We start from the raw sequence: 24,452 nt of genomic DNA, 5'->3' as shown, positions 1-24,452 counted from the left end.
CTGGTTTTCTTGCTACCTCATTGGTCTCCTGCTTTTCACTGTCTCTTGCTCAATTTATCCCATCTTTTTGATATCAAATTATTGAAACGTCCCAGAGGTCAGTTTTATGACCTCTTCTCTTCCCTATTTATAATAATTTCCTTGCTTTCATCTATACCCATGGCCTCACTGCCATCTATAATCAGGAATTCAAAGTTATATTTCTTTAATTCTAGAAGCATACCTCCCACTGACTACTTAACATCTCTATTTGTATGTCAAATGAACACCCAACATTTCCAAAATCAATGTCTTTATTTTTGAACTCCACTTCTATCTGCTGCTCTGCCAGCTTCGTCATGTAAGTAAACTGTACCAGTTGCTTAAGCTAAAAATCTTGTAATCATCCTTAAATCCTTTCTTTTTATCACATCTCAACCATCATCAAGAATTATCCTTTGGCTTTAATCCCAAAATATATCCTGGATCATGTATCACCGCATTCACTGCTAATGACCTTGTCACCATCATCTCTCAATGCGACCACTACAGGAGCCTCCAAACTCCCCTTCCTGCTTCCACTCTTGGTTCCTCTATATCTTATTCTTCACAATCAGTTGGAATAATCAAGTCGTTATTTTTCTTCTCAGCACAACAACCTCCCCTCCAAATATTTCATTACACTGAGAATATTACCCAAATTTTTAACCACAACATACGTGTGGTTCTTACCGCAACACTGTTCCCATGAGGTTTCAGTTCTAACTCTTACAAATTCTCATTTGCTGTGTCCAGCCACACTGACTGCTCTGCTTTTTCTAAATAATGCTGAGCATATTCTTGACCCCAGGCTTCAGAACCTGCTAAGTACTCTTTCTGGAATGCTCTTTTAGATTTTCGTTAGAGGTTGCTCCATCACCACCTTCAGGTGTTGGCTCAAATCACATCATAGAAAGGTCTTTCCTGAACATCCTACCTCAAATTGCAAACCATTCCTGTTACTCTTTTTCACATTATCTAGTTTTATTTTCTGTGCAACATTTATAACAAATCATTTTATATGTGCTAAATTTTCAGGAAGATATATAACCTCGAAACCCTGAATTCAGGGGATAGTTCTGGCTTGAGAGATGAATTTTAATTTAGTGATTAGCTACTTCCTAATTTTTCACTCTTAAAAATTCATTTTAAAATTAAACCATTCTATTGAAAGTGTATATAACAAAAGTCTTAACCCCAGCCTTCCTCTCCCTATATATAATTTATAATTTTAATTTTTAATATTTTTATAATTTTAAAATTTAATTTATATATTTTTATATAAGTATTTTTTTTAATTTAGCGATTATGAAACTTAAAAATCACCGAAATAGTTGTCAGAATACTAATGCAACATCATTTACTGGAGATGCCTCGTAGGACAAAATATCAAAACTTTTCTAAATGTCAGTTTATTGACATTTGAAGTGGGGATAAAAAAGCAACTGTTCTGCGTTGTTTTGTTTTGCGTTTTTAAACAGGGTGTTGTGAAGACTGAGGTAATGTTTTGAGCACAGTGCACATGTTATTATTATCACATATGACTACAAATCTATTTTATTCACCACATTTGGATGGATGTTGTCTTCACAGTTCTGGGGTTCCTTCTTATGGGTGTAATAACAATAAGAGAGTTTGTGGGGATACTTAGGGTAAAAAAGCAAGTCTCTTTCTCTCAATTTAGTTCACTTTTTAAAAATATTCTTCATTTATGTCTTTTGGGAGGAATAATAAAACTCAATTTCAAAAAAAGCAAAGGAAAATCTGTTTAAAGGAACACAACTGTAAAGCAACTATACTCCAATAAAAAACAAAATGAAAACAAAACAAAACAAAAAACCCAGAAAATGATAACTATAGTCCTATGATAGACATATGAATAAAATTCAAATTTCTAAACAGACTGCTATCTTTGCTGGTCCTTGGAAACTTGGAAGCATCTGCAAATCTTGCCCATTTTTTTATTGCTTCTGAAGTAGATGGAGCAAGGCCCAGTGACCACATAAGGCACAAAAGCCAGGACCACAGAGGAAGAGAGGATCCCAGGCTCAGAACCCCCACATCAGGACCCTGCTACCTCTATATGCAAAGCCGCCAGTGTCTGCGATCACGCACCCAGGAATGATTTGATTACATGGCAGGGCAGAGTTTGTGGAGATGAGGGAAGCTTTCATGTAAAATTTATATCAAAAGCAGCATTTGCCCATATAAGAAACACCTTTACATGATTCATTTCCTTGTCAAAACAAATATAAACCTTTAAGTTTTTTGTATTATTACATTGTCTTATCATGCTAAAAAAGTACATAAATAAACATTAAGAATGCAATCTGTGTATGAAAAAATCATTCATAGGAGAAGATTGAACAAATGACGAGTTTTTAAAGCCAAATCAAGTACATATTAGCTTGAAAAACATGCAATTACACAAATAATTGTAAAATCAAGTAGCAAATACAAAAACTATAGTTTGATATATACTTTGGCCTCTCTCTTGGGAGAGTCACTTACTTCATCTTATAATTGAAGAATAAAAAGATATATTTACTTAAAAAAAATAAAGGAACACAACTGTAATTTCCACACTTCAGTGCTCATTGAATCAATTAATATCTTAACTGTTAAAATTTTACCACATAAAAATGTCATAAAGCAGATTAACAGACGTGTTGAATATCAGTAAACAAATTGGTAGAATAATAAATTTAAAACCCCTACTCCTGCTTTCCCACATCAGTCTCCTGTAGAGACACTTTTTCTTCTTAGGTTAAAATACAGTCAGAGCAAGCAGTAATCCTCACGTAGCATCTGATTCATTCATGTGGCTTGTTATTTAAACTTGAAATACATTTCCATAGACATAGTAGCAATAGAATTATAAATGGACAAATCCATTTCGAATGTTCCAAAACTCTTTTGAGATTTGGGCCTTTCACTTTCCATGGAAAGGAAATAAAATGGTTGGCATTAAGCTCGGTTTTAAAAATAATTATGCATTTCAAAGCATTCTTTGGAGACTGAGCAATAAAATGTCATCATTGAAAGTAAAGTATTTTTTAAGTTTATACAAAATTTTATTCTCTTTATAGGAAGATATAAAACACTGCATGTTGGCATCTAACATCTCAGATTGATGGAATTTAGCTACATTATTTTTGTAAAGAAGTTCAATTCAAAATTCACTTTTTTCATTCTTATTTATCACTTTAAGCAGACATACGTGAATTTTCAAACATATTAATTCAAATAGTAAGATTTCTTTCATAAAAATCATCTATCACACACAAACCCCTGGAAGGTGATCCAGTGTAACTTAATAAATGGGCCAACTGCATTCTTTCTGATAAACTTCAATCAACTCCACAGACTGCAGTTTTCAGTGTCATCAGTTTGCTTTTAAAGAAACTCACCTCCAAAGCCTTTCAATTAAATAAGAGTAGGTCCAATGATCTCTTGTGGCAGTTCATCAGTAATAAAAGGACTCCTGTGTTTTCAGCATTTCAGCTTTATTCCACTGAAATAGCTAAAATTTCACCTTTACTTCCACAGCTTCCCACCACAGTTGAGTTTAATGGATTTTGAGTTTAATGAGTATTTGGCATTGCATATGCGGTGCATTTACCACAGTTCATGTATTTTTGAGCTTACCAATGACATTATGTGACGGTGGGTGGTTTCTTCAGAGAGAAAGGCAAAAATAATATAGTAAGAAAAAACTGAGAATTTCAGTGCAGTTAAATCGTTTTGACCATGTTCAGATCTAGTCTGGCATCTTTCCATCAGAAAAATTAGGAAGAAGAAATTGGATGAGGCATTTAAACTCTTCAAAGCAAAATTACTGTGCATTTGGCACTTTTTCAATTAGCACAGACCTAATTTTATTTCTATTATTAAATTATTAACTTTATATTAATAACTCATAAAATTTAGAGAAAAATAAGAGCCGACTGAAACGTTTTAAACCTAAACTAAGTTCTATGGGTAGGATATTACTATGTAATTGAATATATATATATATATATATATATATATATATATATATATATATATAATTTTGTTTTCTCAGAGTAAGACTGTATGTTATAATCTCATAGCAGTAATTGTAACCCTGTCAAATTGATAATGTAGGACAGAACACTAAGATTTCTTTAGAAAGTATAAAATGTATTTGGTGAAGTCTTAACATATAAACTAACAAACACTTGTGTAGCATAGAGGTGATTTACAGCTGAACTGAAAAAAAGCTCTGTCTTCACTGGGAAGGGCTGGATGTCTGGTTTTGACTCTTGGCCAGCATAAGGACGGTGGGATATAAGGTGTTCTTTCTGAAATCAGAAATTCCCATGGCAACCCCCAAGGTCACTTGATTTATTAATGATTTTTATCTAGAATAACAGTTTAGATAGCCTGACTTGCCTATGAGATTAGAAGGGCATAAAACCCCTGCTGGGAATTTCTGCTTTGAGCTCTCCTGAATCCAAGATTCCTAGCACAGAGCTTGGTGATTCAATTCAGAAACAAAGTGAGAGCTCTGTGCAACTATGGGCCCTAGAGAGCTTGCCCCTAGATGGAATAAATTTTACAAATTCAATGACACAATTCACCAAATTTACACAAGGGAAGTCAGTGGAGAAGCCAGAGTTAGAGAGAAGATTATTTAGCTACAAAGAAATCTACACAACAGTTTCCATAAAGAACTAAAGTTAAATGGCATTTTGAGATTGTTTAAAATCTGGAGTAAGAGATAAAGAAATACCAGGATTTGGATGCCCCTTTGTTACTGTATGGTCAGATCATTCAAGATGACTGCTCTTCTGCTCTCTGTACATCTCCTGCTTGACCACGCCCTGCTTCACTCACATGACTATCCAATCCTCTTAATGATAGGGCTTAATTAGTAACTGTCTACATGCTTGCCCCCTGCCCCAGCCTCTGGTTTTCCTGGTAACTGACAAGCCAACCTGACATCAATTCCCCCGTAAATGGTAGCCTCCTTCTCCCTGAGTAGTGAAGATTGCTGCAGTGTCCTGCCAGCTGTCTGCTGTCCACAGTGAGGTGTCTCTTCAGGACCTTTTTTTCAAACTTATAAGATCCCCTACCCAGTAAATCATTGATGTCTCTGTTGCTGCCTCTGGGCCCTTCAGGGCTGGGCAATTATAAAGCTTACAGGCCTGCAGGGTGCAGCCCTGAAGATTTACACCCATTGATTGTGATGGTCAAAACAGGAAAAATTGTTTCCTTACCAAGAACACAGCTTGTTCATAAAAGTTATTCCTCATCAACAGGTTAAACATGGAATATAAAAGGCTGTTAGCCTATAAGAACGGAGCATTCCTGCACTTTTGCATAACCCTACCCTAGGACAGGTTAACTTGAAACAGGGTGCACATCAGGGAGCTAGGAGTCAGGGAAAGCTTTGAGAGGATAGGCTGAATGAGTCAGTATCTCGGATAAATCAAAACATATATTGAGGGTGGGGGTGGGGTCTCTTATCACCCATTTGTATTGCACATGAAAAGCTGCTGTAACATTTGTAAATGGGAAAAGAGAACGAGTGGAATTATTTATCTCCATGTTTTAGTTTGCCCCTTTAAGATTATATGGGTGCAATACTTTTCCTAGAGGGTATGCTTCAGAAGCAAAATTTGGATGGAGTTAAGTCATGTATACACAAGTCCAAATCATCTCAAAGGTAACTGATGTTGAACAATAAACTTTCTAGAAGATATTGAGGACAGCCATGAGACTCTTTATACGTCTTGACGTTCATTAGAGGCTTTATTTGTTCCAGAATCTCTGATTTGCCCCTCTCATCACACTCAGTAATTCTCCATCTCCCACATATATACCTCCATTCACTGCTGAAACTTAACTTAAAAACTGTAAGGTTACAGTCTCTTCAGCTATTAGGACATGACAAAGTGTGAGTGAAAAGTTTTTACCACCGAATATGTGAACCAGGCCCTGAAGCAAGATGGCGGAGTAGAATGACGTGCTCTCACTCCCTCTTGTGAGAACACCAGGATCACAACTAGCTGCTGGACGATCATAGACAGGAAGACACTGGAACTCACCAAAAAAGATACCCCACATCCAACGACAAAGGAGGAGCCACAATGAGACAGTAGGAGGGGCGCAATCACAGTAAAATCAAATCCCATAACTGCTGGGTGGGTGACTCACAGACTGGAGAACACTTATACCACAGAAGTCCACCCACTGGAGTGAAGGTTCTGAGCCCCATGTCACACTTCCCAACCTGGGGGTCTGGCAATGGGAGGAGGAATTCCTAGAGAATCAGACTTGGAAGCCTAGTGGGATTTGACTGCAGGACTTTGACAGGGCTCGGGGAAACAGAGACTCCACTCTTGGAGGACACACACAAAGTAGTGTGTGCATTGGGACCCAGGGGAAGGAGCAGTGACCCCATAAGAGACTGAACCACACCTACCTGCTAGTGTTGGAGGGTCTCCTGCAGAGGTGGGGGGTGGCTGTGGCTCACCATGGGGACAAGGACACTGGCAGCAGAAGTTCTGGGAAGTATTCCTTGGTGTGAGCCCTCCCAGAGTCTGCCATTAGCCCCACCAAAGAGCCCAGGTAGTCTTCAGTGTTGGGTTGCCTCAGGCCAAACAACCAACAGGGAGGGAACCCAGCCCCACCCATCAGCAATCAAGTGGATTAAAGTTTTACTGAGCTCAGCCCACCAGAGCTACAGTCAGCTCTACCCACCACCAGCCGCTCCCATCAGGAAACTTGCACAAGCCCCTAAGATAGCCTCATCCACCAGAGGGCAGACAGCAGAAGCAAGAAGAATACAATCCTGCAGCCTGTGGAACAAAAACCACATTCACAGAAAGACCGACAAGATGAAAAGGCAGATGGCTATGTACCAGATGAAGGAACAAGATAAACCCCCAGAAAAACAAGTAAATGAAGTGGAGATAGGCAAACTTCCAGAAAAAGAATTCAGAATAATGATAGTGAAGATGATCCAGGACCTCGGAAAAATAATGGAGGCAAAGATCGAGAAGATGCAAGAAATGTTTAACAAAGACCTAGAAGAATTAAACAACAAACAAACAGAGATGAACAATACAATAACTGAAATGAAAACTACACTACAAGGCATCAATAGCAGAATAACTGAGGCAGAAGAACGGATAAGTGACCTGGAAGACAGAACGGTGGAATTCACTGCTTCAGAACAGAATAAAGAAAAAAGAATGAAAAGAAATGAAGACAGCCTAAGAGACCTCTGGGACAACATTAAATGCAACAACATTCGCATTATAGGGGTCCCAGAGGGAGAAGAGAGAGAGAAAGGACCCAAGAAAATATTTGAAGAGATTATAGTCGAAAACTTCCCTAACACGGGAAAGGAAATAGCCACCCAAGTCCAGGAAGCACAGAGAGTCCCATACAGGATAAACCCAAGGAGAAACACGCCGAGACATATAGTAATCAAAATGGCAAAAATTAAAGACAAAAATTATTGAAAGCAGCAAGGGAAAAATGACAAATAACATACAAGGGAACTCCCATAAGGTTAACAGCTGATTTCTCAGCAGAAACTCTACAAGCCAGACGGGAGTGACATGATATACTTAAAGTGATGAAAGGGAAGAACCTACAACCAAGATTACTCTACCTGGCAAGGATCTCATTCAGATTTGATGGAGAAATCAAAAGCTTAACAGACAAGCAAAAGCTAAGAGAATTCAGCACCACCAAACCAGCTCTACAACAAATGCTAAAGGAACTTCTCTAAGTGGGAAACACAAGAGAAGAAAAGGACCTACAAAAACAAACCCAAAACAATTAAAAAAATGGTCATAGGAACATACATATCAATAATTACCTTAAACGTGAATGGATTAAATGCTCCAACCAAAAGACACAGGCTTGCTGAATGGATACAAAAACAAGACCCATATATATGCTGTCTACAAGAGACCCACTTCAGACCTAGAGACACATACAGACTGAAAGTGAGGGAATGGAAAAAGATATTCCATGCAAATGGAAATCAAAAGAAAGCTGAAGTAGCAATACTCATATCAGATAAAATAGACTTTAAAATAAAGAATGTTACAAGAGACAAGGAAGGACACTACATAATGATCAAGGGATCAATCCAAGAAGAAGATATAACAATTATAAATATATATGCACCCAACATAGGAGCACCTCAATACATAAGGCAACTGCTAACAGCTTTAAAAGAGGAAATCGACAATAAAACAATAATAGTGGGGGGACTTTAATACCTCACTTGCACCAATGGACAGATCATCCAAAATGAAAATAAATAAGGAAACAAAAGCTTTAAATGACACAATAGACACAATATATTTAATTGATATTTATAGGACATTCCATCCAAAAACAGCAGATTACACTTTCTTCTCAAGTGTGCACAGAACATTCTCCAGGATAGATCACATCTTGGGTCACAAATCAAGCCACAGTAAATTTAAGAAAATTGAAATCATATAAAGTATCTTTTCTGACCACAATGCTATGAGATTAGAAATGAATTACAGGGAAAAAAATGTAAAAAAACACAAACACATGGAGGCTAAACAATACATTACTAAATAACCAAGAGATCACTGAAGAAATTAAAGAGGAAGTCAAAAAATACCTAGAGACAAATGACAATGAGAACACGACGATCCAAAACCTATGGGATACAGCAAAAGCAGTTCTAAGAGGGAAGTTTATAGCTATACAAGCCTACCTCAAGAAACAAGAAAAATCTCAAATAAACAATCTAACCTTACACCTAAAGGAACTAGAGAAAGAAGAACAAACAAAACCCAAAGTTAGCAGAAGGAAAGAAATCATAAAGATCAGAGCAGAAATAAATGAAATAGAAACAAAGAAAACAATAGCAAAGATCAACAAAACTAAAAGCTGGTTCTTTGAGAAGATAAACAAAATTGATAAACCATTAGCCAGACTCATCAAGAAAAAGAGGGAGAGGACTCAAATCAATAAAATTAGAAATGAAAAAGGAGAAGTTACAACAGACACTGCAGAAATACAAAGCATCCTAATAGACTACTACAAGCAACTGTATGCCAATAAAATGGACAACCTGGAAGAAATGGACAAATTCTTAGAAAGGTATAACCTTGCAAGACTGAACCAGGAAGAAATAGAAAATATGAACAGACCAATCACAAGTAATGAAATTGAAACTGTGATTAAAAATCTTCCAACAAACAAAAGTCCAGGACCAGATGGCTTCACAGGTGAATTCTATCAAACATTTAGAGAAGAGCTAACACCCATCCTTCTCAAACTCTTCCAAAAAATTGCAGAAGAAGGAACACTCCCAAACTCATTCTATGAGGCCACATTCACCCTGATACCAAAACCAGACAAATATATTACAAAAACAGAAAATTACAGGCCAATATCACTGATGAATATAGATGCAAAATTCTCAACAAAATACTAGCAAACAGAATCCAACAACACATTAAAAGGATCATACACCATGATCAAGTGGGATTTATCCCAGGGATGCAAGGATTCTTCAGTATACTCAAATCAATCAATGTGATACACCATATTAACAAATTGAAGAATAAAAACCATATGATCATCTCAATAGATGCAGAAAAAGCTTTTGACAAAATTCAACACCCATTTATGATAAAAACTCTCCAGAAAGTGGGCATAGAGGGAACCTACCTCAACATAATAAAGGCCATATATGGCAAACCCACAGCAAACATCATTGACAATGGTGAAAAACTGAAAGCATTTCCTCTAAGATCAGGAACAAGACAAGAATGTCCACTCTCATCACTATCATTCAACATAGTGTTGGAAGTCCTAGCCACGGCAATCAGAGAAGAAAAAGAAATAAAAGGAATACAAATTGGAAAAGAAGAAGTAAAACTGTCACTGTTTGCAGATGACATGATATTATACATAGAGAATCCTAAAGTTGCCACCAGAAAACTACTAGAGCTAATCAATGAATTTGGTAAAGTTGCAGGATACAAAATTAATGCACAGAAATCTCTTGCATTCCTATACACTAATGATGAAAGATCTGAAAGAGAAATTAAGGAAACACTCCCATTTACCATTGCAACAAAAAGAATAAAATACCTAGGAATAAACCTACCTAGGGAGACAAAATACCTGCATGCAGAAAACTATAAGACACTGATGAAAGAAATTAAAGATGATACCAACAGATGGAGAGATATACCATGTTCTTGGATTGGAAGAATCAACATTGTGAAAATAACTATACTACCCAAAGCAATCTACAGATTCAATGCAATCCCTATCTATTTACCAATGGCATTTTTTACGGAACTAGAACAAAAAATCTTAAAATGTGTATGGAGACACAAAAGACCCCGAATAGCCAAAGCAGTCTTGAGGGAAAAAAACGGAGCTGGAGGAATCAGACTCCCTGACTTCAGACTATACTACAAAGCTACAGTAATCAAGACAATATGGTACTGGCACAAAAACAGAAACACAGATCAGTGAAATAAGATAGAAAGCCCAGAGATAAACCCATGTACCTATGGTCAACTAATCTATGACAAAGGAGGCAAGGATATATAGTGGAGAAAAGATAGTCTCTTTAATAACTGGTGCTGGGAAAACTGGACAGCTACCTGTAAAAGAGTGAAATTAGAACACTCCCTAACACCATACACAAAAATAAACTCAAAATGGATTAGAGACCTAAATGTAAGACTGAACACTATAAAACTCTTAGAGGAAAATATAGGAAGAACACTCTTTGACATAAATCACAGCAAGATCTTTTTTGATCCACCTCCTAGAGTAATGGAAATAAAAACAAAAATAAACAAATGGAACCTAATGAAACTTCAAAGCTTTTGCATAGCAAAGGAAACCATAAACAAGACAAAAAGACAACCCTCAGAATGGGAGAAAATATTTGCAAACGAATCAACAGACAAAGGATTAATCTCCAAAATATATAAACAGCTCATGGAGCTCAATATTAAAAAAAAAAAAAAAAAAAAAAAAAAAAACCAATCCAAAAATGGGCAGAAGACCTAAATAGACATTTCTCCAAAGAAGACATACAGATGGCCAAGAAGCACATGAAAAGCTGCTCAACATCACTAATTATTAGAGAAATGCAAATCAAAACTACAATGAGGTGTCACCTCACACCAGTTAGAATGGGCATCATCAGAAAATCTACAAGCAACAAATGCTGGAGAGGGTGTGGAGAAAAGGGAACCCTCTTCCACTGTTGGTGGGAAAGTAAATTGATACAGCCACTATGGAGAACAGTATGGGGGTTCCTTAAAACACTAAAAATAGAATTACCATATGACCCAGCAATTCCACTACTGGGCATATACCCTGAGAAAACCATAATTCAAAAAGACACATGCACCCCAATGTTCATTGCAGCATTATTTACAATAGCCAGGTTATGGAAGCAACCTAAATGCCCATTGACAGACGAATGGATAAAGAAGATGTGGTACAATATACAATGGAATATTACTCAGCCATAAAAAGGAACGAAATTGGGTCATTTGTTGAGACGTAGATGGATCTAGAGACTGTCATACAGGGTGAAGTAAGTCAGAAAGAGAAAAACAAATATCGTAGATTAACGCATATATGTGGAACCTAGAAAAATGGTACAGATGAACCTGTTTGCAGGGCAGAAATTGAGACACAGATGTAGAGAACAAACGTATGGACACCAAGGGGGGAAAGCTGCGGTGGGGGGAGGTGGGGGTGTGATGATTTGCGAGATTGAGATTGACATGTATACACTGATGTGTATAAAATTGATGACTAATAAGAACCTGCTGTATAAAAAGATAAATAAAATAAAATTCAGGACAAAAAAAGTAATATGTGATAATGATCAAATTAAAAGCCCATGCATTGAAAAAATAAAATACACAATGATTGTTTTTCAAGAAAAAAAAAAAGTTTTTACCACCCAGTTTCATGTACTATAATACAAAGTCTTATGATGTAACTGAAGAAAAAGAATAGTGAAAGTAATTTTTTCAATACAAGCAATATTAGAAAATATACCGAGTCATTTCAGTAAATGTATCTAAAACTACATTATTGAGAAAAATGCTAGAAGATAAACACTTCTAGTTCAATGTGACACTTCTTAACAGCAAAAAAGAAATATTTTGAAAACAGGGAATAAAATTAGAAGCTTTTATTCAAAATATCCAGGTTTTTAAACAAAATGGGAAAATGCTGTTTGTACCATGTAACAAATTTAGTAAGCAGATTATTAAATCTAGTTTAAAACATACTTTTGCTCCATCACGTCTGCCAGAAGCAATATTTCCATGCTGAATATTCTTGTGTTGAAACACTGTTTTAGCTTTAGGGAGCTCATTTATTGTGATTTTTACTGTACTTTTTTTTTTTTAATCAAGTGCATTATACAGTTTCTTGTACTGTTATAAATAACAACCAAGCAAGGAGAATTATTCAAATGAAAAGATATGTTTAGTATAAATTATTACTCATTTTCAAAATTTACTGAATATGTTAATATAGCAAATTAAAGACTGAAATAATTTCTTAAAATTGACACTGTATTCTATATTTCAAGTTGTTTCCTTAGGAAAAAAAATCTGTTTGGAAGGTCAGGATAAAAGCTTTACTTACTAGAGGCTGATTGCTGTCCAGGCTGAGGAAAGACTCCTCCTTCAGTTGCTTTCCTGGCCAGAAACACAGGAAAGGCCACCCCTGGGTAGAACTCCCAGTTTAGACAGACTAAATTAGGGTATTAGTCTACCTTTGTTCCACTCATACATGCAAAGAATTAAAAGCCAGTTTTTTTCCTCATTTGTTTCCTTTTCAATAATGTGGGTCCTTAGTTCAATGCTTTGGTGATGAAAATTAATCATCTTTTTAATATGGTGGTGGTAACATCTCAGTTCCCTACCACATCCCAGCACACCCATCAATGCCATTATGGTATAGAGTAGCAGAAATGACTGGGCTCCCAAGATCCATAAGAAGTTCATGTTTAATCCTGCTTTGTTATTTTGTGTATTTGCTTCTGCTTAATCTCTGTAATCTAATTTTCCTAATCTATCATGTTCTAGTAAATTTACTATTCCTAGGATTGCTTTATCTTTTCTTTGTCTTAGTTTCCTTTGGTAGGTTTGTTTGTTTGTTTTGATTTTGGTTTTATTTGTTTTGTGTTTTGTCTTTTTTTTCTTTTAGCCCATGTTCTTTCTTTCTTCCCTATAAGTTATTTTGCTTCAGTTCTATTCAATCCTGTTGAAAGTGTTTTTCTGAAATAAGCCATGTTACTACCTAAGGCATATATCTTTATTTTTAATTAGATGACATATGCATACATACTGCCTCAATCTATTTGTAAATTCATAAGCCACAAGAAAAATGTTAGAAAACGAAGTAATTGTCTCGTAGTGCCAGTGTTTGATTTCTGGCATCTTATTTGTCTACTTGCTTTGAATGGGGTCCACATATAGCTTCTTCAGATATAACTTTTGCTTCAAGGATACTGGACTTCATCTGTGAAGGAAGTAAAGGCAATAATGGCAGTTTTCCTCAAAGACATATTTTGGTCTACAGTAAATAGCAGATTATCACAAGATCACTCTTGCCTCCAATTATCACAGAGCTACACAGCTTGTTACAATAGCCAAATCTGTGTTCTCTCAGATCATTAGGCACATTTTGAAAAGGGGCTTTGGAACCTACCATTTTGCATACTGTAAACAAAGTACTAGCTAGCAAATTAAAATGTAAGCAATTATTTCACAAGCATTGTTTATTGTTGGTCAAAACTACTTTTTAAAAACATAGCCATTGTACAAATCAGTATCAGGCTTCGATATTCCCAACAGGATATTCTAATGACTATTCGTTGTCTGAAGATATTTTTGTAGCAAACTATTTCAGAACTTGATTTTATTAACAGTTTCTTGCCTAAATAGAGATAATTTAAGAAGTTTATACTTCAGTTAAAAAGCAGGAACTGATATATTCATTACTCTAAGTCTCTTTCATATCCTACTCAAAAGAATTTAAATGTACCCAATGGTCAGAGTTCAATAAATATCTTACATATTTTAAATCCGTATATTATTTTTCTCAGTCAGATAATCAGCATTTTATGTGCATGTCCACCTTTGCTCATCAATAATTACTTGTACCTTAATGTTTTAATAAATCCTATTCTTTCCATAGTATCATTAAGTAAATGTTCATTATTCTCGCTATTTCTAAATCAATGACATATTTTGAATGCTAAAGAAAGTCACATTTCAATAGATCAAAGTACATATGTTAAGGGAATATAAAGTATTTTTAATTGTATAGCTAGTTTTAATAATAGACTGGTTTAGAGAAATCAAAATTAAAAAGATAGTTTGAAAGTGTCATAAATTACTATTAGAAAGACATGTGATTCTTATTCCCGATGAGGCATTTTTCACAGTATTGTAATTTCCTGCTTATTCATGTACCTCATCTATTACTTTCTAAATTCCTTAAGTTAAAAAAAAGCTTTGTTTGTAAACCAAACACTTATTTGAAATAACACAGTGCCCAGACTATGTTAGAAGCACGAGTACTTTTTTTAATAAATTGAATAAACAATTGACTGTACCATCAATACCAGTGTAACAAAAGTGAATTTTTTAAAACTTGTTGTTGATGATACATAATGTTATAAATTAAATGGCTTAATTCCTTATGGGCAATGGGAATTAGAGGGATATTTCAGGCATAAACCATTTGATTACCTCAAAGAGAAAGTCAATCTAGAATGGCTAAGGGAATATTCATGTAAGGTTTCATACAAGTTTGATGTTGATATATTAGTAACTGGGTACTCTGAAGCTAGACATTTATATTTCTAATCCACTAATGTGGACAAAGTGATAGTTGAAAATTCCAGATATATCCTCCTGTGGCTCTAAGGATTGGAGCTGATATTTGTCTCTGGAGAAATACTTTACTTTTGGAGGCAGTTATATGGACACCATGATTCTCTTCCTATATCACAATATGCTTCACACTGCTGTTAGGACTATCTTCTGAAAATAAAAATCTGCTCCCAAATACTTGAAGCCACCCATATACTTCATGAAGCTCAGTTTTACCCCTTAGCATAATGCCCCAGATAAATATGGTTTATCTCTCTCTCTTCAGTTACCATAGCTTAAACTTGATAAATCCCTTATCACCTCACAAGTGGATCATGCAATTTAGTGTCTCAAAGCTACTACTCTTACCATTGCCTGGAGTCTCTTCTCTATACTTTTTTGTCAAAATTTTTATTTAGTTCTTAAAGATCCAGCTCAAAATTTACCTTTTTCAAATAAATCCTCAAGTAACTGCATGAAGTAAATTATGGGACTCCCTTATCTTGCTCCTATAGCATTTCCTTCACACCTATACAACTGGACCTACCATGATGCTAGGACAGTGTCTGGGACTTTCACCTTGTACTGTATTTTGATACCTACAAGACAAGGCTCTATGTTTATAAGCTCCTAAGTCAGTACCTAGGGATACTAATGAGACATTTAAAAGTTTATAATAAAAATAGATGTCAATAAAGGCCATAAATCATTTTTGATTTATTTTAGCTTATATTAAAGATATATAAGCTAATAAGATAACTGGTTATAAAAATCCTTTCACTCTGCCTATACTATTTAAATGAGGACTAAAAAAGATCTTTCATTAAAAATAATAAGTAAAGTTTTACACAGCAAAGGAAACCATAAACAAGACAAAAAGACAACCCTCAGAATGGGAGAAAATATTTTCAAATGAAGCAACTGACAAAGGATTAATCTCCAAAATATACAAGCAACTCATACAGCTCAATGTCCAAAAAACAACCTAACCCAAAAAGGGGCAGAAGACCTAAATAGACATTTCTCCAAAGAAGATATACAGATTGCCAACAAACACATGGAAGGATGCTCAACATCACTAATCATTACAGAAATGCAAATCAAAACTACAATGAAGTATCACCTCACACCAGTCAGAATGGCCATCATCAAAAAATCTACAAACAATAAATGCTGGAGAGGGTGTGGAGAAAAGGGAACCCACTTGCACTGTTGGTGGGAATGTAAATTGATACAGCCACTATGGAGAACAGTATGGACGTTCCTCAGAAAACTAAAAATAGAACTACCATATGACCCAGCAATCTCACTACTGGGCATATACCCTGAGAAAACCATAATTCAAAGACACATGCACCCCAATGTTCATTGCAGCTCTATTTACAATAGCCAGGACATGGAAGCAATCTAAGTGCCCATTGACAGATGAATGGATAAAGAAGATGTGGAACATATATACAATGGAATATTACTCAGCCATAAAACGAAATGAAATTGAGTTATTTGTAGTGAGGTGGATGGACCTAGAGTCTGTCATACAGAGTGAAGTAAGTCAGAAAGAGAAAAACAAATACCGTATGCTAACACATATATATGGAATCTAAAAATTAAAAAAAAAAATGGTTCTGAAGAACTTAGGGGCAGGACAGGAATAAAGACACAGACATAGAGAATGGACTTGAGAACACGGGGAAGGGGAAGGGGAAGCTGGGACCAAGTGAGAAGTGGCATGGACATATATACACTACCAAATGTAAAATAGATAGCTAGTGGGAAGCAGCTGCATAGCACAGGGAGATCAGCTCGGTGCTTTGTGACCACCTAGAGGGGTGGGTTAGGGAGGGTGGGAAGGAGACGCAAGAGGGAGGAGATATGGGGATATATGTATATGTATAGCCGATTCACTTCATTATACAGCAGAAACTAACACACCATTGTAAAGCAATTATATTCCAATAAAGATGTTAAAAAAAATAATAGTAAATGACTATATGATCTACCTGTGTTCTAATTATAATTTATATGAGTAAGAAATTAAAAATATGTATTCATTAACTAAAATATTAAAATTTAATCGAATTATTTAATTAATCTTTGAAAGAAAAATTGTTTCTCTTTGTGTAGCTTTCTTATGGAATCCACCAAACCTATATTTCATTGTCCTCCTGCTCAACTCTCAACATTATGTAAATTAACTTGAATTTGCAGAATTAATGTGTCTAAAGGCCATATTCCATTCAGTGAAAGCTTGGTAAGTGCGATTTCCTCAGCCAAAATATCTAGCTTACAAATAACCTTCAAGAGTTATGAAACTTACCTGTAACATTTGGTCATGCATTTCCCATTAGTGTTTCCATTCAGTCATTCCAGTCTCTTTCTATTATTCATCAACAAATATATTCAAAAACATGTTTACTTAGTCCTTGTTAGTACAACCAATCCAAAATTGACCACAGAACCACACGCAACTTTTGTCGTGTGTAAAAAAGCACATGCACACATGTAAGCACATGAATATAGCCATATGGAATAGGAATACCATCTCCTTTGGTTTATGTACTACTGTTAAAGTATATTTAATCTCATTTTGGTGAGGTGAACTCCACTATAGCAATAAATACATGATTGTATTGTTTGTTTGTTTGCTTTTGTCACCTTCAACATTGTAAACCATATCCTCTGGGTCTAACATCTCTCTCTCTCTCTCTCTCTCTCTATATATATATATATATTTCTTTTTTTTTTGTACCAATCTGTTCATTTATCTATTTACAAAGACTTTCACTTCCAGTAATGGAGGACAGAAGAAAATAAAATACCTGGAAGAACAATTTTAACTGAAGAACTTTCCATACGTACCTTATATACGCCTTTCCTGGCTAACATCTGTGGGAAAACAGAAGTTGAGAGAGGTGTGGTTGGTGTTTGGAGCTGCTCTTTCTTAGGGACATTCGCGGATGTGGAAGATTTATCTGTGAGTCTGAGTAGCACTTTTGATCGCTGTAATGGAAAAGGAGGAGGGGCAGGAATACATGTTGGGTGCAGAATCATAGCTGGGAAAGTGACAGGAGAACCAGGAGGCCACAGCATCCAACCCAGGATTATGGTGACTGCTTGAGAGTGAGGTTTGATCAAAACAGAAAAGATTTCCACCTTCCTCCTCCCCCTACCTCCCCTTCACCACTGCCCAGCCTCTCCCCACCAGGCTACAGAGAGTTGAGTAGTGTATAGCAGTGCAATACTGCTGGATTTCAACAAAAGTTATGACGCATACTAAAAAGTAAGAAAGCAGATCAAAAGGACAAAGCAATTTTCAGAATCACAGATGTATGAAATATCAGACAAAATTGTAAATGATTATGATTAATATGCTAAAGGTTTTAATGTTAAAAAAGTAGAAAAAATGTAGGAGAAACAGTATTAAGATTTGAGATAATATTTCTATATCTTCTTTATAGTCAATACTCTCCAGTCAATATTCTCTCAAATGTATCGATATAACCCATTAATCAAAGACATGATAAAATAAGTCATAATTGAGCAACATATACCTTAGGAGAAAAAAGGAGAGTAAACTGTGATTTTATGTGACGTTTAAGAATGTAACATTGCTTCTTTCCTAGAAATATTTTAATGTCTTATTCTGGTGTATTTTTAAAAATTTATTTGGAAATAATTTTAGATTTACAGAAACTCACATATGTAATACTAAGAATTCCCATATACTCTTCAATCAGCTTCTCCTAATCTTAAAATCTTACATAACCATGGTATATTTCAAAACAAAGACATTAATTTGATATAATACTAACTAAACTACAGATTTTGATTTGATTTTCCAACTAAATGTCCTTTTTCTGTTCCAGGACACAATCCGTGGTATCACGTTGCTTTCAATCACATCTCTTAGATCTTCTCTAATCTCTGACAGTTCTCAGGCTCTCCTTGTTCACCAGGACTTTGATACTTTTAAAGAGTACTAGTTAGATTTTTTGTAGGATGTCCCTCTATTTTGGTTTCCTTAATGTTGCCACATGGTTAGCAAATGTAATTTTAAAGATATAAGTTTGTAAATACACATTCTGCTTTCTTCCTAATATATCCATTGATTTTCCTTTCATATAAATGTTCTACATTCAGAGCTACCATATGTTTGTGCAGACCCTGCACTGAGCAGTACTGGGGGGGGGGGCCTCCATATCCATTACAGTGCTGTATTTATTTATTCACATGGTCCCAAGACTATAAAAATAGTTGTATTCTGTAAATACTGTGAAAGTGTAATTTATTTTAATTATTAATCAACCTGAGGGAAATTCACACGTGCAAGTGTATATGTTTTAACAAACTACTTGTTTCTATGGCAACAGTATACTTAATATTTTTTTTTTTTTAGAAAACCTCAGAATATGACTGCACCCTGGAACAGCCTCTTGTCCCAACATCACAGCTATCCAGATCAAAAGATAAAAGAATGCAATCCCAAAATTCAATATTAATTTCCCTCAATTTCCTTTACCTTTCCAGAGCTTCACTGCAGAAATTTCTAGTCCTACCAATATTTCTATTTTATATCTTTTTTTCTCTAGCTAATTCCATTCTCTTACTTTACAAATTATACAGTGAGGAAATATTTTCTTAATTGTCTCACTTGCTAGAATTGAAAATCTCAAGGCTGTGGTAAGGATATATAGAAAGTAATTTTCAAATAAAATAGGGCATAAAAGAAATTCCGATTTGGGGAAGGATTTAAAAGAATTCATAGGTTCCCCAGAAATCTCTCAGACAGTGAATTCCATGGTAAAATGCATTAAGAAAAAAATGATTATGTTACTTTCCATCTTTGGGGCCATATGAATTAAAATGCTAAACAGATTATGACATAAGTTTCAATGAAGTCTTCCTATCCTTCCTCTTTTACCAGTGGGAACTTGCTTCAATAAATTTTAGATGCCTGTCTTAGCATTAAAATTCTGCAAGAATATAACATTATAAAAGTTATCTACCTTCTTCTACTCTAATATTCTATTGTCAGATGAAATTTTGTAAGTTGCTAAATGACAGCTTAATTGAGAAAGTGGTTTAAAAAAGGCTATTTAAATACATTCATTATTATATCTATGGGTGAGTGAAATATTATACACATATTAAAAGCCTTTGCAAAATTTTAAATAAATACTATGCATACTGGCTTCCCTAAGCAAGAAAATACAATTTGTTTTCATTTATTTTCCTAAGGCATGGAGAGTCAAGAGAATAATTAGATTCTTCCTGGAATTGAATTCTATAATACATGTGAAATAGAGTACTACAATAGAAATTACCTGACTTTGTCTTCATTAAAATAGCAATTACTTCTACTCACTACCAATCTGAACATTTTATTTTCACTATTTCAGATATTATTGATACCTTCTCCGTATACAAATCTTCTAAAATTTGTTTGCATTTAGTCAGTCATTTATATATCTTCTCATTGTAAAATTTAAATCCTTAATCTTTATGTAATCACTAATACAATCTTGGAATTTATGGTCTGCTTTTTAAAGTTACATGATATTATCATTTTGACCATTTAAAATTATTTCTAGATCCAGAATCCTGATCAAATGAGAAAGTTCCTAAAATAGACACACCCTGATCAGTGGTTTATTTTAAAAAAGTTATCTTGTAAGAGATTAGTATTCCTGCATGCTCAGGCAAAATTATGAAGCACAGCAATTTATTTTTAACTTGATCTTTCCTCTCTTTCTGTATTCTTCTTAATTACCACTCTGTCTTGGGCCTAGTGTCCATATGTTTTTATTTCACAAACTATATCTGTCCAATTTCAATAATTATCATCTTAAATTACTCTTTCTTGCCACACATTAAACCCTGGAAACTCTGACCCACCCTCGATGCTTTCGCAGCTGCTCAAATTATCTCAGACCATACTCAATGTACTTCTCAATTCTGTGTGTTATTCACCCAAACTTTACAAAAATCCGATTTTAACTATCTAAAAAAGAATTCAAAAATTCTCCTAATGGGAAAATATTTGGGACCAATATATTTGCAGATGATTCTTATATTAAATACCATGCAGAAATGCCTGTAATCAGAGATAAAGTGGTAAGATAATAGGCCTTGCAGTCTATGTTTTTAGCAGAAGAGCTTTAAAAATATTTATTATATATAATTTTCTGTTCAATTTATACACTAAGTAAACTATTAAAAATGAAGTTTTTTTCCTGTGCTAATTTAGCACTTCTCCAGAATAACTTTAACTCTTGTATTGTATTGTCTTGTATTGTCTTCTTGTATTTATATTATGAATTCATTTAATTTCATTCACCTCATTCATTATAGCAGTTTCTATTTTATAGATCTTAAAACATATATCAAAGAGCCAAATTATGATGTTTCAATGCTTTACTTCATAGTTCCTCCTGTTCATGCTATGGATTCAGTTACTAGTGTATTAGAATTTTTGTAGTGCAATTACTGGTTGAGGATGAAATTTATTTTACTTAATTATTTTCCTTGATGAGAAGTGTAAACATTTTTTGATATTTTGGAAGCTATATTTTTATCTGGAAAGAACACTAAAACAATGTAAATAAACCTACTCTACTAGTTTGGAAAAGAAAAACCTAAATATAGTGAATTAAAATAAACATTTTTTGTAAATGAAAGTATACAAATGTCAATTAGAAAGATGGGAAAATGAGTAATAGTTTACAACTCTCTGAAAGATTTTACATCCAAAGGAAGAAAAATTTTGAAGTTGTTTTAGATTTCAATTAAAAGGTGAACTTTGGAAAAGAAAAATCACTGGATGTACGTATTCTTTTAAAATTGCATAGCAGGATATTTATTTATATGTGTGTGTATGTTCACCTAATTTTTATTAATGTACAAAATGTATGGAAATAATGCTATATTTTCTAACATATAAACCAATTGTTTAGTATACTAATTTTATTTATGGGCAATTAGCAATTTTGCAAAGGATTTTGATAACTCTGAAATTGAAAATTCTTCAAACATTTAAAGATAAAATAATCTGTGTGAAATCAGTGTAACTTTTCTCTAAAGTTAAATTTGTTACTCTACCAATATTTCTGTATGTGTTTCTAAGTCCAAAGAATATTGAAACATGTAATATTTTCTGTTTGGCAAGTTTTATCATAATCTTCAAGTAAAATTAAGACTGCAATTAAAATATATTAAAGAGAATGCTAAATACAAAAGAAAAACATAGCAGAGTTTCTTTTTCTTCCCTTTTCTTATTTTTTCTAGTCTTTTAAAATATTGATTCTAATAGACTGTTTTAGACAGAGACATATTGTCCTTTAAATAAAGAACTTAAGTAAAAATGGTAGACGTATAGACAGAAAATCGTCTACATGAACGAGGCAGACATATTTGTCCATCATCTGATTATAAATACAGATTATTTAATAGTATTAAATTATACACACAATGAAAAATTTTTAATAGTAATATGCCAGAATGTACTAAATAATAATATGCCAGAATGTACTTAAATAATCATCCTTTCTAGCCACAAATATGATTATCAAAAGAACCCTATTATATATCTTTTAATCCATTACATGTGTTTTTATAACTGTGATAAGTGCTCATATTTGAAATGCAAGTACTTTGCAAAAGTCATAGTAAAAAGAGATTTTTTATATTCTTAACTTTCTATCTCTATGATCTTGTCTTTCTTTCCTATTAGAATGAATCTTTTCTTCAAAACAGTTGTTTATACTTGCTATTTTCAATTTTCTACTCCCACATTTTATTGAACCAACTTGTCAAGTTTGACATCCAATAAATCTATTTTTGTTCTTCACTCTGCCTAAGATATTTATTTTCATACACAGACCTTATAATTGTTTATAACTGATAATGTCAGGCTCTTCTTATTCTCATTTCCATTGCTTCTCATGCACGGAATACAACTCCTTGACTTCAGTGGAACCTTAAACCCTTCTGATCCTATGACATATTATTTATTGGACTCCACCTACCTCACATTTTTATTTTCCTCCAATCCATCTTAAATAACACTATCAGTCATTGCAATCACTCCCTTTAATATATTTTCAACTTCCTGTCATTTCTCCGTGATTTACATTTAACCGGTTGAAAAAAATCACAAACCTTGTTAAGCTAAATCCCCTTGAATTACACACTGCATTTGTGTAGCTGAATAAGGCTGAAGAAAAACACAAAATCATGACGTATCATCTCACTTTAACATTCTGGCTGGGAACATGAAGTGCACTTATAATGCCATCTAGCCACCATATCGTGATTCACCTGGTCCACATGTCCTTCTACTGTGCTGGAGACATGATAATTATCCAAGCTTTCTCAGTTCATGGAGCCCTTAGTGTCTTGCTAATTTTCATATGGTACCCTTAGATAAAAAGAAATACTGAACAGTTCTATTTATTAGGTTATTAGGTTAGGAAATGTATAAACATTTATGTCAAAATGACAAAATATATACATATAAATTGGAATAAAACATTGTAATTTCCATTTTAAATGACCACAATCACTTACTAAGGAGATATGGGCACCTTGTTGGGCGTGGTACAATTTCTCAACCCTTGGAATTACACTGGATGCCACCACCTTCATTTCCAGCTCCACACTGATTTTCATGCACTGCTTGTTTTTCATCACAAGGCAACAACCAAAGCAACAACCAAAACCAGCTTTGCAAAAGAATGACATTATCTAAAGGAATGCAGCACAATCTAATATTGGAATTGTTAACAGGTCAACCCAGTAGTTAGCATAGCATCCATTGGTTATGAGGTATCACTGAGATGCCTTAAAAAAAGATTGTTTTCGATGTAAGTTCATTGCAGTGCCTGGATGTTCTTTCGTGCACAATGTTAGAATTTCAAGACTACACTGTATCATTCTCTCTCTTCTCAAACTTCTAACAATTCTTCCCCATCATCATTTAGTTAGTGTTTTTGATGCTTATTTCACAGAGAATAGAAAAAATTCAGAGGAAAACTTTCACAAGTTCCCACAAAATCTATGACCCCATCTCCTGAATTTGTGCTAATATTCTTTGATTTATTTTGTTATTAAGATGGTTTTAATCCCTGTGTTTTTAGTAAAAGCCAAACTATTATTTGTGTCTAGATCCCATCCAACTAATCCTGCTCTCTCATGCATCAGACACTTTCCCACTTTACTGAATATTTCATATTGGCATGCAAGCATGCTGTTATTTCTCCCACTGACTTAAAAAAAAAAAACTTTAAAAATTGCCATCCAGGTATTCCTTCTTTTAGAGCAAAGTTATTCCTCAAAATAAATTGTGTTTACTTGTCTTTAAGTTTTCTCTTCCCACTCTCTCATGAACTTCAAGCAAATTTCATTCTCATCACTCCTCTGGAAACTGGGAAACTGGAAACTACAGTTTATTATTCCCTCCTCGACATACTTTATCTTCTCAATATCATGGATACCTCCTTTACTCCCAACCCTGTCACCTTCTCAGCT

At 34.4% G+C, this 24,452-nt stretch overlaps 1 pseudogene; it reads right to left on the bottom strand.

The window, feature by feature from the left end:
* LOC103006404 (proteasome activator complex subunit 3-like) overlaps positions 1-340 on the bottom strand; it is a 39,857-nt pseudogene extending 39,517 nt beyond the window's left edge.
* Between the last annotated feature and the right edge of the window lie 24,112 nt (positions 341-24,452).

This window comes from Balaenoptera acutorostrata, chromosome 3 (assembly GCF_949987535.1).
Source record: "Balaenoptera acutorostrata chromosome 3, mBalAcu1.1, whole genome shotgun sequence".
In the NCBI taxonomy this organism is placed as follows: Eukaryota; Metazoa; Chordata; class Mammalia; order Artiodactyla; family Balaenopteridae; genus Balaenoptera; species Balaenoptera acutorostrata.
The sequence above is the reverse complement of the archived record's forward strand: the minus strand, read 5'-3'. Positions and strand labels throughout refer to the sequence as shown.